Genomic DNA, 17787 nt, shown 5'->3' with positions numbered 1-17787 from the left:
ATGGGTTCTTTGAATGTGGTCATTGTGCGTCCTCTTGCCCATGGCCTCTGGCCTATTGTCTGGGCGCCTCGGTTGGGCTGGTGCTATCTGATTGTGACTGGTACTAACATTACAGCTGTCGGTACTCCCGCCCTCCCCTTAGGGCCCCCAGTCTGGCTACCTGGGTCTCCCAGCCCTCCCTGAAGGGGTTCTATCACAGCTCTCATAGCAGAAAATGTTGTCTTCTATAGAATCTATAGAACTTTCAAGGACAAGAGAGAAATAGGAATCTTTGAAACCAAGTTTTTGTTTTGGTGTTTTGGGTTATTTTATTTGTTTGTTGGTTTTTTGGGGGAGAGGGGGTTGTTTTGTTTTGTTCCTGCCAGTAACCCTCTCCTTTTTCCTGATGAAATTTTCCAGCAGAACCACCCCCCCCCCCCACCGCTCCCGCTACACACACACTGTATTAAAAAAATGGGGAAGGACAGCTGTCAGGTTTGAAGATGAAAAGGCTGACTTTAGGATCCACTCCTCCCCCTCGCCCTCATGGTGCCCAGCCTGAGTGATCTCCAGGGTCCACCCCCAACTCATACACAGAGAGACTGTGGGTACCCTTTGTACACTTGACCCATTTTCTCAGGGCAGCCCACTCTACAAACTGATTTCTAGAAATTAAAGGGAGATTGTCACAGGTGTTTAAGACATGAGGCAATAGACACACAAGTGTGCATATGGGCTTAAAGGATTTCTTGCATAACTCTGAAAAGAATGGAAGGAATCTGAGGTGATGGGGAGTCAAGCAGTGGTTGCCCCAGGGAGAAGAGAAGGTTGACTGACAAGGGGTGTGAGTGTCCTGTGGAGTGATGGAAATGATGCCTGTTGTGTGTTTTTTATTGTCTGCAAATCATCCTTCCATTTAAAATTAAAAACAGAGGGGGGAAGCAGAAAATAAATCAGGCATTTAACAAGTGAAAACATGGTAGCCCAATACTTGAACTTGGTCAACATCCTTAAAGCTGTGTGAGTGATTGAGCGTAAGGCCATTGTGAAAAGTTTCTGAAACTTAGAAAGTTAGAAACCATACTCTTCTTCAATGCCCCCATGCCCAAATCGGGGTGGATGGGTTCTGAACAATGGAACTACATTGGAGTCCCCATGATGGAGGGAGTGTGACACATGGAGGTGCTAGGTCAGGATCCTGAATACTTGATTCCATTGAGTCTGTAGGTCAGAATCATGGCTGTCTGCCTTGTGGAGCAGGAAGAGGGCCAGGAGTCCCAGAGAAGTATCTCTTTACATCCTCTGTCCCTCTTAGTATTAGGGACACCGGGAAGCTACAGAGGAGCAGCTTTCAGAGTGATCTGGGTCACCCACCCAAAATGCAGCATGGCGTCTCCCTGTTTGGCTACTGGGTTTCTTATGCCGCTTCTCTGTCCATAGAGAGTCCATGAGTGGGAACCAGTGGGCTGACATCACAGTGTCTAGGTGCTCTGCTGGTGTACTCATTCCTGAAGCAGTCACTGGTGTAGTTTCTGCCTCACCTAATGCACCCAGGGCTATCACCTCCTCAGCTGTGCAGGTAGACACTGGTCCAACCCTGGCACCTGCAGAGCCTCTGTCACTCAGACCCAGCTAGAGGTGACAGAGAGCCTTGGATAAGCCACCCACCTGGAACAAGCTCCCTTCTGAGTCCATGTTAAGAATCTTGATCTATTTGGAAATATTTTGGAAAAGAAAAAAATTTCAAAACAAACTTGGTGCCCTGCAGAAGTACTGAGCTCTAAGTGCTCACTGTCGACCCTTTGTCCAGTGTGGTATTGGTCATGACCTAGAGTAACAAGTTGCTGTGGCAGACCCCACCTGCAGGGACCCCTCAAAATGTGATTTTTTTAAACTCAGATTGTGTTTTGTTTGGTAATTTCTGTATCATAGCTATAAACCTTACTTTTGTCATACAATACTTTCACGTACTCTATTAGCAATATTTGGCAGTCTTCATAACATTTTTTATTCTTATATTCAATTTTATAGTTTCAAGGGCATAGAGTTTCCTTTCCCTTCATTTCCCCCATCCTCCTCTTGCCTGTTCATTGTCACCTTTATTTTGCATTAGGAAAGTGTTCCAGCTGTAGTCTCGACTCCAGCATTCTGCTCTTTATGTGTGTCATGACATTGTAGGGGTAAGTGGTGGTAAAGGGTCCAGTATTTTGTTATCAAGGTATATTTACTACTTTTCTTGGAGTAGAAATGCATACCACATTTTCTCTTTGATTCCTAGCATTCTACTCTCCATTACTTAACAGTCTATGCTTTGCTTCTGTTCATCTGAATGATTTTATCTTTGGCCTGTAAAGTGTAGGATTCCTCCTTGGCTACCTTATTAGAATGGAATTCTGCTGACTGTGGTTGAAAAACAGGCTACCGATGACACTTGGTGAAGAGGCTACGTCTTGCTTTTGGCTTAGGTCTCATAAAAGGATGAGTCCTTTAGACCTATGTCTTTCCCAAAAGTCATTTTGACCCTCTACAAAGCACTTTCTTCTCCTTGAAATATTTTGAACCAACTCTATTGAATTTTTCCTGTGCATGTGTTTCAGAAGGGCAGTAAAGTAGAAGGGTTATGGTTTGAGCTGAAGCAAATGAAAGACATAGACCAGAAAAGGTAAAATCTGATGGGGGGGGGGGGGCGGGAAGAGTTCAGCTCTGCAGTTGGGAGCCTGTTGAACTAACTGGGGCTGGAACAAGCAAGGAAACTGCTTTTCAGAAGGAAATGATGGCAGCGTTAGGAAATGGCAAGAAAAGGTCCAGTACAACCAGAGCAGGAAGGATCTGGAGGTACGCAGGCACTCCAGCCTTTGCAACTGCATTACCTGCCTCCAGGAAGAGCCTACTGTCTGCCACCCGAGGGACTGACCAACAAAGGGCCGAAACCCTCTTGCTAACAACAGGACTCCACATGAACACAAATTTAGTTCACTAATGAAACTATGGTAAAACTGAATCATCTGTTAAAAAAAACATTTTAAATAACCAGGACATTTTTTTAACCCACACGCATCGTGCTTTGCCTACACATGACGCAAATTTCCTAATCAAACCAAATTTAATTTAGCAAAAGATTCTTCTCCATCCAGTTTGGTTTAATGTGCATGAGAGCAGAAATGAAATTACGTAATGTATGAGTTTAAGCAGAATTTACTTTCTTGCAATTCCATTTGAAATGGCTTGTTTCAAGACATGAAGAGTCAATTTAATCAAATGGAAAATACCAAGACAGAAATTGTCTGTCTTCTCCATGCCTGTAACCTTGGTCAAGTGGTCCTCTTAGAGTCAATGTTGCTGAATTTGATTTCTCTCTCTCTGTCTCTCTCTCTCTCTCTCCTCTTCTCTTTCTGTATTTTTCTTTCTCCTTTCCCTCCCTCCCTCTCTTTCTCCCTCCCTCCCTCCCTTCCTCTCTCCCCCTTCCTTCCTTCCTACCTCCCTCCCTGTCTCTTTGTTGTGTGGATAGTGCAATGTGTGTATAGTCGGATTTGAATTACAAGTGAGAATGGAAATGGGAAATGTCTATGGTAGAAGTCTACTTTATTGACATTTTTCCCTATTGGCTTCTTTGTAAACAGCAAAATAAATCTAACCAACCACCAAACTGCTTATAAGATTTATTATTAACCAGTGAGAAAATATTCTAATTTTTTATCTCCTTTCATCCCCACAACTCTTTTCTCTTTTGATATCATTCAGCTAGCAGCAACCAAAAAGCAGACTGAAAGAAAAATAACACATATTATACTTTGCATATTATTCTTTTGCTCAATTTCCAAAGAAACTTAGAGACTGGAGCAGTGCCTGAAGACTTCTCCATCACAGTGGAAGAGCTAGGCTTTTGCTCACACCTTTCGTCTGACAGCCCTATTGCTTAAGAAGAGAATCAATAGACTAAAAATAACATCAAGTGTAAAACTGAAGAAACACCTGAATTTGTGAAGAAAATAAACTACTATTTGGGGTCTCCCCACAACAACAAGTCAAAATGAGTGATGTGAGCACAGTTTATCTTTCTCTCCAGGGATGGGGGCATGGTTCTTTGATCAGCTAATATTAAGACACCTTCATTCTAGCTTGTTGGGCTGTTATTGTTGTATGATTTTATTCTCAAAGTTTCCTCTTGGTTCAAGATAGACGCTGAAGCTCTAACTCTCACATATAAATTCTAAACAACAGAAAACATGGGTGAAGGGATATTAAAAGGCAGACACTGGAAGATACTTTTTTCCTCATTAAGGAACCTTGCCAGAATTCTCATCTGAAAATGTCTACCTACAATCACATCTAGCAACTCCTAGTTGCAAAGAAAGATGGATGATGTCAGTGGGTACCTTGCCACCAAGAGGCAAGTGGGATTTGATATGAAGGAACATTGTGGAAACTCATAGGAGACCTGATCGTAATTAGGTGATCAATGGAAGTCTTGAGTTATGGAGGAGGTTGATCAGGGCAGTGCTTGTGGGGGCTCTTCTTGTAGCCACAATGGAGAAAAATTGGAGCAATAAAATGTAGTGTGAAGGGGCCAGTTTGTGATGACAAAGCTTTTTATGAATGAGATGACATCAACAGAAGGAGGTAATAGGTGTATGTGATAGAACTGGGGGAGAATGAGGTAACAAATTGTTAATTAGACACATAGTTCAAAACTCTTCTTAGGCATACACCTAGATGAACACACATGTATGTGGGTGTGTGTATAGAGATAAACACATTTTATGTGTGCTTGTGTATTTGTATATTAGTGAAATCCAAGAAAGGCATCAAAGTTTATGTTTCTGAGAAAGAAGATGTGTATGAACAAGCAAACAAGCAAACAAAACCCTGTTACATTTTTCTATACAAAAAAATTGACTTTGAACTTAATGGCGCAATTAATTAGCAATACATAATAATGTCAAATAACTATCGGCAGACATACAACAACAACCACAACATAAAACTTTCCTAGGCCTCTACATCACCAGTAGCAATGATTTTTCAAACTTATGCATTATTAATAACAACTTGGAAAAAGAAAGGAAAGCCAAACGGCAGGGTTGAGGGGGCTGGTCTATGTTATGAACTTTTCAGAGGAAAGAAAGGAGAAATTGCACAGATAACTAAGAAGCCTTCATGAGAAACTAGAGGCAGGCATTTGGTACAGTGGTTGAGCCACAAGTTGGAATTCACACGGCCCCAGGTCAAAGTACCTGAGTTCACAGCCGAGCTCTGCTTCTGATTCCAGCTTCCTGCCAGTGCACACCTAGGAAGCAACAGGTGATGTGCTTGAGTCATCTACCACTCACATAGGAAACCCAAACTGAGTTCTTGGCTCCCAGCAGCAGCCTGGCCCAACTCTAATGTTTGTAGGCATTTGGGGGAGTAAACCATAAGATAGAAGGTCTCTCTCTCTTTCCGCACCTCTCTTTGTCTTTCCCTTCTCCCTCTCCTTTTCAATAATTTTTAAAATAGAAAAACCCGGTCTTAAAAACAGCAAATGCTTATACACTTGCATAGCAAAAACATCAAGATATGCATGATCTAAACACACACCAGCTGTAGAATAGAGGTGAGCATGGATGGGAAAAGGAGAGAGGAAATACGTCACGGTGATTTGATTTTCATAGGAAAATGATGCCAATATAGCAAATCTGAGTGGTGGATGCTAGTAAAATTTTATTTGCTCTTCGGGAAATATGTCAACATTTACAGTTGTTTTCAAAATTAAGCAAATGCCACCTTACTAGCAAAAAACTTGAGTCCTCGAAATGACATTTTAGCTTTTAGTTCTGAGGAGCTGAAGCTAGTGTTTCTCAAATTTTAGAAAACAATTGACTCATCTTGGGGGGCTTGTTGAAATCAGTTCCTTGACCCCACTTCTGGAGTGTTTCAGTGAGTGTTCAATGATTGTTTCCTATTCAATGAATGTTTCCTTTTCAGTGGGGGTGGGACATGAGCATTTTAATGAGTTTTCCAATGAAGCACAAGCTGCTGATCTGGAGACCACACGTAGGGAAACTTGAGTTTTGGAGAATTTTTCTAAGAAAGTGGAGTTGGCTAACTGCTCATTTTGTGTTCTTTAAACAAGGGTCTGTTGTGTGGACACAAGAGTACTTCAGATAGTTCATAGGGTTCAAAAACAAGCTATTTGGGGACAACTTTCGGAAATCAATCCATTTTTCTTTGATTTTTCTATAAACTTGCTGAAAGCCCCTTGTACCTGTCTGGTGCAACACTTGAACTGGGCCAAATGCTCCACATAGAGGCATAAAGATGGTCTCCCCTGTAGAAAGGAAGCAGAATGATCCAATAGAGTCACAGATTTAATACTGTAAATGGAGCCCACAGGAAGATTGCAGTACAGCAGTAATTCTGAGAGCCAAAGAAGCAAACCAGTGTTTGCCAGTACTGTAAGACATGCCGTGACCTTTTTTTTTTTTATGATGCACAACATTTCTACCCTGGTTCTTCACTGGACTAATCGCTCTCTTTACACATTTTAATGTAATTTAAAAATTTTTATTAATATATATTTTGTGTAGTTCATGCATACAATTCTAAGATAATCATACTTCCCTCCATTTCCCTCCTTTTTCTTTAATTTTTGCAAATATATTATTTCAATCTATTCTATGATCACATTTCCAATAGAAACATATATATACACATATATACACATGTGTATGTATGTATGCTTGTATCTTTTTGTAATTTCCATAAGATGTTTTTATTCATTTCCATGATATGATTTTGTAGGTATAGGGATTCCTCCTGTGATATTAACATGCACAATATTCTTTGAAAAATAAAGAGGATATCTAAACCCATGAACTGGGGTCAACGAGCTAGGTGAGGTTTAAAGGTTTGAATTCCTTTGTTGAATCTGTGAAAGTGAAGGGAAGTTAGAGTAGAGGGGTAAGCAGAGGAAGTACCATGCACAAAAATGTGGAGATATAATATGTAATCCATAGTAAGACTAGAGAGAGTGAAGTAAGAAATTTAGGCTGGCAGGATGAAAGAATTGACTATATGAGGAACTACATCATGAAAGGGCCCATAATATTTTGCTTTTAATCTGACAAGAGCAGGGGGCCATTTAAGGCATTTGAAGAAGTAATGATTCGATCCAGTTTTGTATGTTAGAAGAAATCCCGTGGCAAGGACGTAGCAGATGGCTTGTGGGTGGGATTGTCCACAGTGAGCCAGGTAATGAGCTAGTCATTAGTCTAGGCGCAGAATGATGAGGGTTGAACTAAGGTAGTTCCCGTGTGAATGAACACAGTGAGTTGCATCCAAGATGTTACAAAAGCAGAAAGGATAAAGTGCCAAGGTTGTTAGAGACAGGAAGTGAGAGAGAGGGTGTCGATCATGATTCATAGGTGTGTGTCAGTACTTTTCACTGAACAGAGATGGGGAAAAGATTTGATTTTCCATGAACTTTATGGAGTGCACTCATACACTTACACATACATTTTTTTATTAGTTTCTCATCCCTCAGGAGGTATTTTTAAAATAAAGCCTGCGAATTTTAGCCAAATTACTTGTTTTTAAAAAGAATGCATCATATCATGGTTTCATTAGCAATTTAGAGATTGTCAGTCTTACCACAGTTTCACCATTATTTAATCTTCATTACTGGGTATCCCCACAGTTTGCTTTTATATGTTCTTGCATCATTAATTGTGCCATTGAACATCTTTTGCTTTCTGTTGACCTTCATCCAAGGATCATCTGTTCATGCTATGTGCCTCTTCTCCACAGAATATTAGGTTAAGAAAAAAAAAAACGTGATTTTCAAGATGTTTTTCCCTGTTTAGGGTATTGCGTCTTTGCCATCTTATGAATTTCCAATATATTTCCAACTTTCATTTGTCTTTTCTCTAATAGTAGGGCAGTTCTCTGCCAAGAACACTCTCAGGTATCTCCCAAGATACTTTGCTGCTCTAGCAAGTTTTCATTCACAGTTTGTACTTGGATTGAAATCTACTCTGACACCCTACTTATTACTTCAGTTTCCCAATCAGCACAACCCACAGAAGTCCTGATAACCTTCTTTGCTCTAAGTTTTTACCAAAGCACTTTTTTGCCTTGCCACGTACAATGCATTAATTTTGTTGCCAGTGTCCATCCACTAGGATGACAGGACACAAAAAGCTTCTGTTTTGTTTACAGATGCATATACCTGGAGCACCCAGAATAGTGCCTGGGTACATATTTGCTAAAGGAACACTAATCGTTTTTTTATAGTTTTGTCTGTTGTCCCAGGCTTTCAAAGTTTAATCCATATAGCTTTATCATTTTTTCCTTTGTTATTTCTTCAGTTGTGCCCTTATAAATATTTCGCCAGTCTAAACATCAGTTAAATATTCAACTGGATTTTCTTGTTTCTTTAAAGAGTTGTTAAAATCATTACTGCAGGGGCCCAATATTGGTGCAGTGGGTTAAACTGCCTGCAATGCTGGCATCATATATGGGAATGCCAGTTCAGGTCCTGACTGCTATGTTTCTAATCCAGCTAATGAACTTGGGAAAGGAGCAGAAGACAGCACCAGTACTTGAATTCCTGCTACCCATGTGGGAGACCCAGATGGAGTTCCCGACTCCTAACTTCAGCCTGGCCCAGTCCAGACCATTGCAATCATTTGGGGAGTGAACCACCAGATGGAAAATCAGTCTGTCTCTCTCTCTCTCTTTCTCCTCTCCCTTTCAAATAGAAACAAATCTGAAAAACAAAATAATTACTCTGTAAATCTATATCATGCATTAAATGTATAGTGTGAGATGAGCTTAAAATAACAAGAATTTTATCCCATGCTACCAATTTCTAATTTTTTAAACTGTACCATTCTTGTGTCATTAGTTTATAAGGTAACATTTTTAAATACTAGATTAAATTCCTACAAATGGTCTGAATAGAGTTGTGTAGCAAGTGTAATTGTCTACTGAAGAGTGTTTTAAATCCTTTCCGTCAGGGTTTGTTGGTATCATTATAACAAGTTTGTGTTTGAGTTAGAAGCAAAGTTCAAATTTCTTCATCCCTAAATGCATCCAGTAGAAACGGGAGAATAACAAGAGGTCCCTTTGCATTGTTGTTCATTGAACTGATGCTTGATGTTCATCAAAAATATTCATCTCTTCAGCAAAAGGTTCTAATTACTTAGTTTATTTCAAACATGAGTTTTTGGAATTGTTGACTCCTGTGTTGTGTGGATTCTTTCCCCTAAGAGTAGACATGTTAGAGACCACATTACTGATTGCAGAGCTTTTTTTTTTTTTGAAGTGTGAGGAGAACATCCCATGGTCCAGAGAGTTCTGGATGGGTTGTGCTTCCTGTTCACTGGAGATCGGACAACCAGTTACTGCCTCCCTTTGGGAAAACATGTTGTCAAATGAATATCTAAGTTTTTTCTCTAGGTGAGAGGTGCACAAAGAACAGCCACTTTCACTCCCAGGAAGAAATTTTGTAGTGTTTGGGGAGTCAAAATACGTATAAACAAATATCATCAGTAATTCTCATTTATTCATTATTACTCATGTTTACAACTTATCCGAATGAATGGAGCAGATATTACATATTCAGGATGCCAAGAAGTGATGCTGATGGATTGATACCAAGCATGTAACCTTCATTGAGAAGAATAGAATTTGTATCATGCCTAGAAGAATAAGCAGAATTTGATTTCTACAGGAGAGGGAAAAGAGACAGAGATCAATTCAAAATCCCGGTTCCAACATTTTGCTAATGTTTTGTTTTCGTATTGTCATTATTGGTACTCTAAGCATTGGATGGTTTCATTTCTGGACAATTGCTTTATTATGTCTGTGGAACTTTTTTTCCTTTCTACTATAAATATTTGACACCCTGACAATGTTTTAGAGTCAAAATTAATCAATGAGGAAAATCTAGCAAGGATAGTTATATTTATACTGATCATCAAAAGATACCAAGTGTGCCCCCTGCTTTTTGCAAATCATTTGCAATTCAAAATCACTTTCTTTATGTCATGTTTTTCTTTTTCTGGGAGGAAGTATTTCAGTGCCGCAACTGTAGTGCCAGCTACTAATGATCAATGCTGACAGAGTCAGAGACAACTATAACGGGCCACCTCACTCGCCTGATCGGAAGACCACCAGTTGGTAGTTAGTTTAGCCTTTTCTCCCAACAAATCCTGTGTGCAAACAATTTATAAGGAACAAATGCCATCTGATAGATTACACACTTAGCTTCTTGTGTTGCTTCTCAATATGATCTGTAGAAGGGCGAAACCCAGAAAGCAAGAGAATGGCATTAAGAGTTCAGTCCACAGTTTGAAAATACACACAACGATGACACCGGAACATACCTGAAAATATCCATTTTATTCTGTCTAGATGCCCCTGTGTAATTCAAAATGCCATCACTCATCTTCTACATTTCCAACTTAGCAATAAGTGGAATAATATGCATTATGTATTGAGATAAACCTAGCACTGGCCGACTTAGTTTCATGACAATGAAGAATAAGTAGCAGTCCAGTCCAAGCAATAGAATTCATGGACCTCAGGTTTTCTATGTATATAAACATAATGCTTACAATGATGTATGCCTGGTACAGAAATGAGATATTTAAGTGTTAGCTTACTGCTGTTTATTATTAACATGTTTGCTGACTTAGTTATTTAGGAGAAAAAGGATCCAGTCCTGTGGAGAGCTAATCACACAAACCTGATGTGAGGCAAATGCAAAGTCAGACGCCATCTCCTCCTCACTATGACCTTTCCTTTTCCTGATGTTTATTCATTTTCATTTATTTGAAAGATAGAGTGCGGGACAGATCTTCCACCCACTGTAATCTTCCATCACTCCCCAGATGCCCACACAGTTTGGATCTCCTGCATGTTGGTAAGGGTTTTCTGTATTTAAACTATCATCTGCTGTCTTTCAGGTGCATTAGCAGGAAGCTGAGTCAGAAGCAGATGAAAAGTAGGAGGAGATCTCAGACACTCTAATAGGGGATGCAGGCTGGTCCCACCTCATAACCTTGACTTTTCTGATCCTTGGGGTGAAATGGTTCTAGTTATGCTAAACATGTAACCTGCAATGGAAACCTAGTTATTCCATCTGTCCTCCCCTTGAATGAATGTAAAATTTGAATGTGCTAAAAAGCTACGCAAGCATGCCTACCCACAGTTACCCTCGCAATTTCAGGCTGTTTAGAGTGAAGGTTGTGTTAGGTCTCAGAGACAACAGGCCATGATTCAGTCCTGCCTGTACTCTGTGTCTTATACAATGTTATAGCCATATTCTATTTTACATTCCTTGTCAGGTGCCTGAATCCTCCCATTCCACTCAGTGGAACCTGGGTGTGGTGGCTGTGAACTGGCAACAGCTGACACATAGTTTTTGCTCACAGCATAGTTTTGCTCACACAGAGTTTGGCACATCGTTTTTGCTCACAGCAAAATCAGTTGTCAATAACCAGGAGAGGTTAGAAACATCATATATACAAAATATCTTGGGGACAGGCATTTGATCTAGCATAGAAGATACCTCTAGACATGCCTACTGGGTTTCAGTTTGATCACCGCTTCCAGTTCCAGCTTCCTGTTAATGTTCACCCTGGAAGGTAACAGGTGCTGAATCAACTTTCTGAGTCAGTGTTACCCACAAGGGAGACTGAGATTAAGTCTTTGATCTGGCCCTGCCCCAGCTGTTCAAGGAATTTGGGGAGCAAGCCAGCAAATGAATGCTCTCTCTCTCTCTTTTCATATACTATAATAAATATTTTTAAAGTTAAGCATGTGTAAACTTCATCTTAACTCCCATTTTCCATTCAACATACTACTGTTTTTAAATCTACATCTACTGAGAAATTGAATCTGAGCATTAAACACATAGTATCAGACCTACCAGCAGAGAACTGAGAAACAATTGGTGTTATGGAAGCCTCTGTACGTTTTTATGTCTGTCATTAATATAAAATATTTTGTCATGCTTTTCAGATACAGATTGAGGGAGATGAGTCCTACTTTAAACATACCTTCCATGGGCATATTAGAATTTACACAGCAGATAGAATACACAGTAAATATTTATTTAGCAAAATCTTTCTTTGCGTAAGGATTCAAAATAACTGATCTGTGTCTCAAGTTACTGAATAAACTTTAGATACATTTTTGTACCTAGTATTATTCAAATTCATGTGGAGGTATATATGGAGACCATTTATATAGCTGTTTTGGGAAGAAAGTGGCTAAATACCCATTGAAAGAACTAGCAGGTAATGGCTTTGATTCATGATCACTTCATTACAAGAAACTGAAATGTTCTGAAGATAGACTCACAAACTTTATTTATAAACCCTCCTGTATAGCAGTATATAGCTGTTTTGGGAAGAAAGTGGCTAAATACCCATTGAAAGAACTAGCAGGTAATGGCTTTGATTCATGATCACTTCATTACAAGAAACTGAAATGTTCTGAAGATAGACTCACAAACTTTATTTATAAACCCTCCTGTTCGGATAAATATCTACAATTGGTATTTTTTGTTGTGAGGATAAGCATCTCAATTTGTATGCAAATTCTTGCCCTCACAGAGGTAAGAATTGTAAGTTGCGCAAGAGAGAAGCATTTATTTAAAAGAGAAAGCTTGAATTATTTTTTACAGAGATCTCCATCTTGGGTAGGACACATATTGGGGTGGCCAGAAGCCAAAAACAAAAATGTGAGCATCCCCATGTTTACCAGTCATTTTATGGGGTAGGGATGGTGCCCTAATTGGGGAAGAAATACTAAAGGCAACTGCATAATTTGATTGTGTGAGACTTTCTGGAAGTTTTGTAACACTTCCACGTGGAGCTGAACTTCCTCGTAGCCATCCTGGCATCTCCCCCCTTCCTGGTTCCGGATGAGACACAGGTGCTTTGTGAGAAAGTGGCCACACTGGATTGACACATAAGGGGTGGAGCTATGATACGGGGCTAGAGGCAGAAATTCCTAGGGACACTTTCTGGCTGGCCTATTTCTTCCTAATTTTCCTTGTTAGTTCTCCCAAATCATTGTGACTTCTGGAGTCTTGTTGTCGTGACAGTATGTGCTTACATAGGCCAGCCATCAATGTTTCTGGTCACACAAAACTGTAGAATCCTGGAGATGATGTGGTTTTAGAGAGGATCTATTTTTGTCATTCAAAAAATGTTTTGTGACCAGGAGCGGAAGCACATGAGAACACAGACTCTTGGAGTCCACTCTAGATTAGTGAATTGGCACCTGCACATCAGCTAAGATCCCCAAACGTTAAAGCTATGAAGCCCAAGAATCCTAAGGGTATATGCTGTGCCAGGTGTGGGTCTGACCCTGGCTGCCTTGGGAATGCTCAAAGACAGACCCGGCCAGTAACAGCTGCTGCTATGCTTGGTTTGGGGGTTCTGCTGTCCTCTCAAAGGGTGCAAATATGGCTCTCATAATCGAAGTGAGCACAGGAGCCAAAACCCGACCTTGCTACCTGTGGTTGCTTGCGAACTGGGTTTGTTAGAACAGATCAATTCATTGAAAAAACATGGCAGCAGCTTCATCTGTGAGCCATGTAAAGCTCTTCTGGATGACATCATTTTCTGGAAACCATATACATCAAGAGTGGAACTTTTAAATTTGGGGTGGGGACAGTATGGAGTGGAGTGAAGGGAAGACAGGTGCACCTGAATGTACATGTAGAGCTCCTTGGGAAAAATGCAGGACTCATGGCCAAGTTCATTGTGAGTTCTATCTGTGTACTAACCTGGGACTGCTCTGGTTACCAGCATTCTCACCCTCTTTGCGCTGCAGAAAGTGGCAAGACAGTCTGGAGAGGAGGTAGCACTGCAGGATCTGATCTTTTCTGCAATAGATTAGATGTTCAGTCACAATCAACGCAAGCACCTTTAAAGCCAAGACTTGTACAGTGGCACAGCAAGCTAATTCTCCACCTTATGGGCACTGGCATCCCACATGGGTGGTGTTTCACATTCCAGCTGCTCCACTTCCAATCCAGCTTTCTGCTTATTCCCTAGGAAAGCAGCAGAGGATGGCTTAAGTCCTTAGGGACCCTGCACCCATGTAGGAGACCCAGAAGAATCTCTTGGCCCCCAAATTCAAATCCTCTCAGCTCTAACTGTTGCAGCCATTTGGGAAGTGAACAAGCAGATGGAAAATTTCCCTTTGTATCTATCTCTCTCATTGTAACATCTGCCTTTCAAATGAGAATAAAACTTTAAAAAGAAATCAGTGGTTTTTAGTAGAATGCTCCAGAGGAGTCAGAACTGTAATAATGATAGAAGAGAGAATGCACCCTGAGGTGATGCTCTACTCCTAGGAACCTGAGCAGTTCTACTGCTAAGCCTTAGAGAACACAGAAGGAAGACGGTGCTGCGTCCAAACCTACAGACCCACTGAAGCAAGCTGCCTTCCTGAAGAGCCCAGCAAAGAACCAAGCCCTGGGAGATTCCACTAAACACTTTACATTCTATAATTACCCTGTGCAGGCCATAAAACAGAGGTGAGGAGTTAGGCCTAGCCCAAGGCAAATACAATAAACCCTTCCTTATATGATAGCTATAGATTAGATTATAAAATAAAGAAACTTAACCCATTTATCTATTTTTCCTCAGGAACTTTCAAAACTTGCTGTTAATGTACCTCTGCTTAGAAATATGGAAACCATACTTTTGATTTAGAAAGACTGAAACAGCTTAAACTTCTGCTGTGGCTTGTTTTCTTGGCTTAGTGATTAAGGGAAATTTAAAACTCTATCCTAGTTTTCTCCAAACCAGTATTTCAAAAGACTGTTTTTTTTTTTCAAATCTGTTTCTAGTTTCTCACTTTCCAAATATGTTTAAAATATATTCCCAGATTTAATTTCTCATGGACTTCTGACATCATTTTATTTTTTTCAACTTTATACCATACTTCTCAGTACTATTCACCAAGTATCCTATATGCACCACAAATTCAAAAGTTGTGGATGTACTTGTGAATTTTTTCAGCAACCACACTAAAAAAAGGAAAAGCAACAGGTAAAATCCATTTTACATTTTCTGTAACTCATCAATCTAAAAGATCTTTCCAGTATACAAATTATCGTGGGATCTTTTGCATGTGGTTTTTCATGCTGAGTCTGTGACATCTGTGTGCATGGCCGCTTGGAGTGCATCTCACACTTCACAGCTTCAAGGCAAGGCTGCACAACAGAGAGTGGGCAGCAGCTGCTGTGAGCTGCAGCTCGGCCCTGATCCACAACACATGCCCCAACGTGTGAGACTCACGGTCCTTTAGGGCAACTTGGTAATGCCTATAGACTTCTCTCTCTCCCTTTCTGAAAAATGCACACTCCTATCTAGATTTTCCAAAGCTTGGTGAAATCCCAAGAGCCCATCTTGGAACTCTGGAGTTTAGATTATCCCAAGGGCTTTCAAAGCACCCCAAATTGCCAAAATTCCATCACCAGTCTTACATTAGTTTGTTTTATTTTAAAATATTTTTTGTTCTTATTGGAAAGGCAGATTGACAGAGAGAAGGAGACACAGAGAAAGATCTTTCATCCACTGGTTCATTCCCCAAATAGCCACAAGGCCTGAACTGAGCTGATCTGAAGCCAAGATTTGTAAGCTATTGTATGCACCTAACAAAGTGTACAGAGCTCAGAGTTTTTATGTAGGTCTATGCCCACATAATTAACTCTCAATAAGACATATAGAGCAATTTGAACAGCATCAAAGATGCCCTCCTGCTTTCCCCATCAGAATCGATTCTTTACTCTAGGAGTTACCACTCTTCCGACTTTCTACCTATTCTGGAATCTATTCTGTAAGATATTGCATCATAGAAACTCTTGTGTTTGGAATCTTTTTTTAATACACCATCATTGAAATTCATACTTCTTGTTGCATATCAATACTTTATTTTTTATTGCTGAGTAATTGTAGTTACTACTAAAGATATTACTCAGTCTCCTGTTGCTTTTAATTTGGGGCATTTATCTGGTAGCCACATCTGCTTCCCTTGTTTCCCTTAGGTATATACCTGACTGTAGAATTACTAGACCATGGTGTAGAAATATACTTCCATGTGTTAGAAGCTATCACATTGCTTTCCAAGCATATGAGAATTCCCATTGCTATATATTATTTCCAGTGTTTGGAAAAGTCAGTTTTCTCAGTCATTCTAATGGATGTGTGGTGTTTTCCCATTGTGACTACAATGTGCATTTTCACCTGAAATAAATGAGACATCAACGTTTTTGAAGTTCACAAAGCTTTCAAATTCTTGGCTCAGTCTATGACACATGCAATAATTACTAACCCTGTGAAGGAATTCTAACTATTTTCTGTTCTTGGGAGATGCTCTGCCTAGCTCTACCCTACGTCTAGCTTTGTTTGATGTGAAAATTCCTCAACCACACCCTTCCTGCCCACCTTCTGTATCTCTCAGGTGTGGCCCTGATACAAGGTGTATGAGAGACAGCTAGCATGGTTATCACGAACTCTCACAGTGAGATTGCCCCTCCGTACATACCAGGGAGGCCTGCATGTTCAGTAATCGCCAGTGAGCATCTATTGAGCACTTACTTTCTTCTAGGTTGGGTTCCAATTATGAAAGAAGCAACAGGAAATTAGACATGGTCCCGCTCTCAAAAGGTTCATAGCCTGTGAGGGAGACAGAAAGTATTTCCACGGCTGTCATGCAGTGTGATAAGGCTTTGAAAAATCTCTGTGTTCAGTGGGCTTGAAGGTGCAATACAGAGGTCCTGGAACAGTGGGAACCCAAATGAGTGCTGCAGCAGGGAGAGGGTCAGGGTCCCACCCAGGCAACTGCTCATGCAAACACGCAGGTGAGCTCTGCATGAGTTTCTCCACTGTTGCACCTGCAAGAGATGTGGCCAGGATGCATGCAGGACCTATGAGGAAGGGTTTGCTTAAGCGGAAACACAGTTTACAGACTTGACAGCAAAAGGAAACTGCTTTTTGTTACTTGGAAACAAGTTAATCAATACTTCCCTTTGACTGCTGTCTCTGAAGTTTTAACCTATCTTTCCTGGGTCAACTCTGGATGATGTTAGACTTCTAACTTCTTTTCTGGAGAAGCATGTTTGTGCTCAGTTCTCCTAGGTGAGATGATAGTCTAAGAATTGTAGTTGCATGTGGCAGGCACTTAGAACAGAGGTTGAAACTGATCGGGAGAGCTACATCCCATATGACAGTACCTGAGTTCTGAGTACTGCCTCCTCTCCCAATTCCAGCTTCTTGTTAAAACACACCTTGGAAGGCAGCAGGTAGTAGTTCAACTACTGGGCCCAGCCACTCATAGAGGAGGTTTAAACTGAGTTCCAGTCTCCTGGCTTTGGAATGGCTGGCCCTGGCTGTTTCAGGCAATTGGTGAGTGAAACAGCAGATGGAAAACATTTCTATCTCTCTCTCTATTCTCATCAAATAAATAATAAATGAAAGAATTGTAGTTCCATAATTATGTTTCTTCTTAAATGCTCTCCAGACCAAACACTCTAATCTGTACAATAACCCTAGGTTTGGTTAATAAGTCCACTGCTAATTTTCATGTGGAATAGAATTGTATTTATGGCATCAGCTTCTGTTCTTTTGGTTGAAGGAGTAAGGCAGATGTGCACTCCTAGTAAATTTACTCATTTAAATCACACCACTCATAAAATGACAATAGTAATAATAAAATGTAAAAATAAAAAATTAAAAATAAAAAATAATTTTAAAAGAAGATAATAAAAGTTTTTTAATTAAAAAAAATAAATCATACCAG

At 40.2% G+C, this 17787-nt stretch overlaps 1 protein-coding gene across 12 annotated transcripts in view; it reads left to right on the top strand.

Annotated features, from left to right (window-relative positions):
- The window catches only part of THRB (thyroid hormone receptor beta), a 337755-nt gene that overhangs the window by 144379 nt on the left and 175589 nt on the right, over positions 1 to 17787 (top strand). The gene's annotated exons all lie outside the window — the stretch shown is intronic.

The sequence above is a fragment of the Ochotona princeps genome, chromosome 30 (genome assembly GCF_030435755.1).
Source record: "Ochotona princeps isolate mOchPri1 chromosome 30, mOchPri1.hap1, whole genome shotgun sequence".
Classification (NCBI taxonomy): Eukaryota; Metazoa; Chordata; class Mammalia; order Lagomorpha; family Ochotonidae; genus Ochotona; species Ochotona princeps.
Note: the sequence above shows the minus strand (reverse complement) of the source record. Positions and strands in the feature narration are given on the sequence as shown.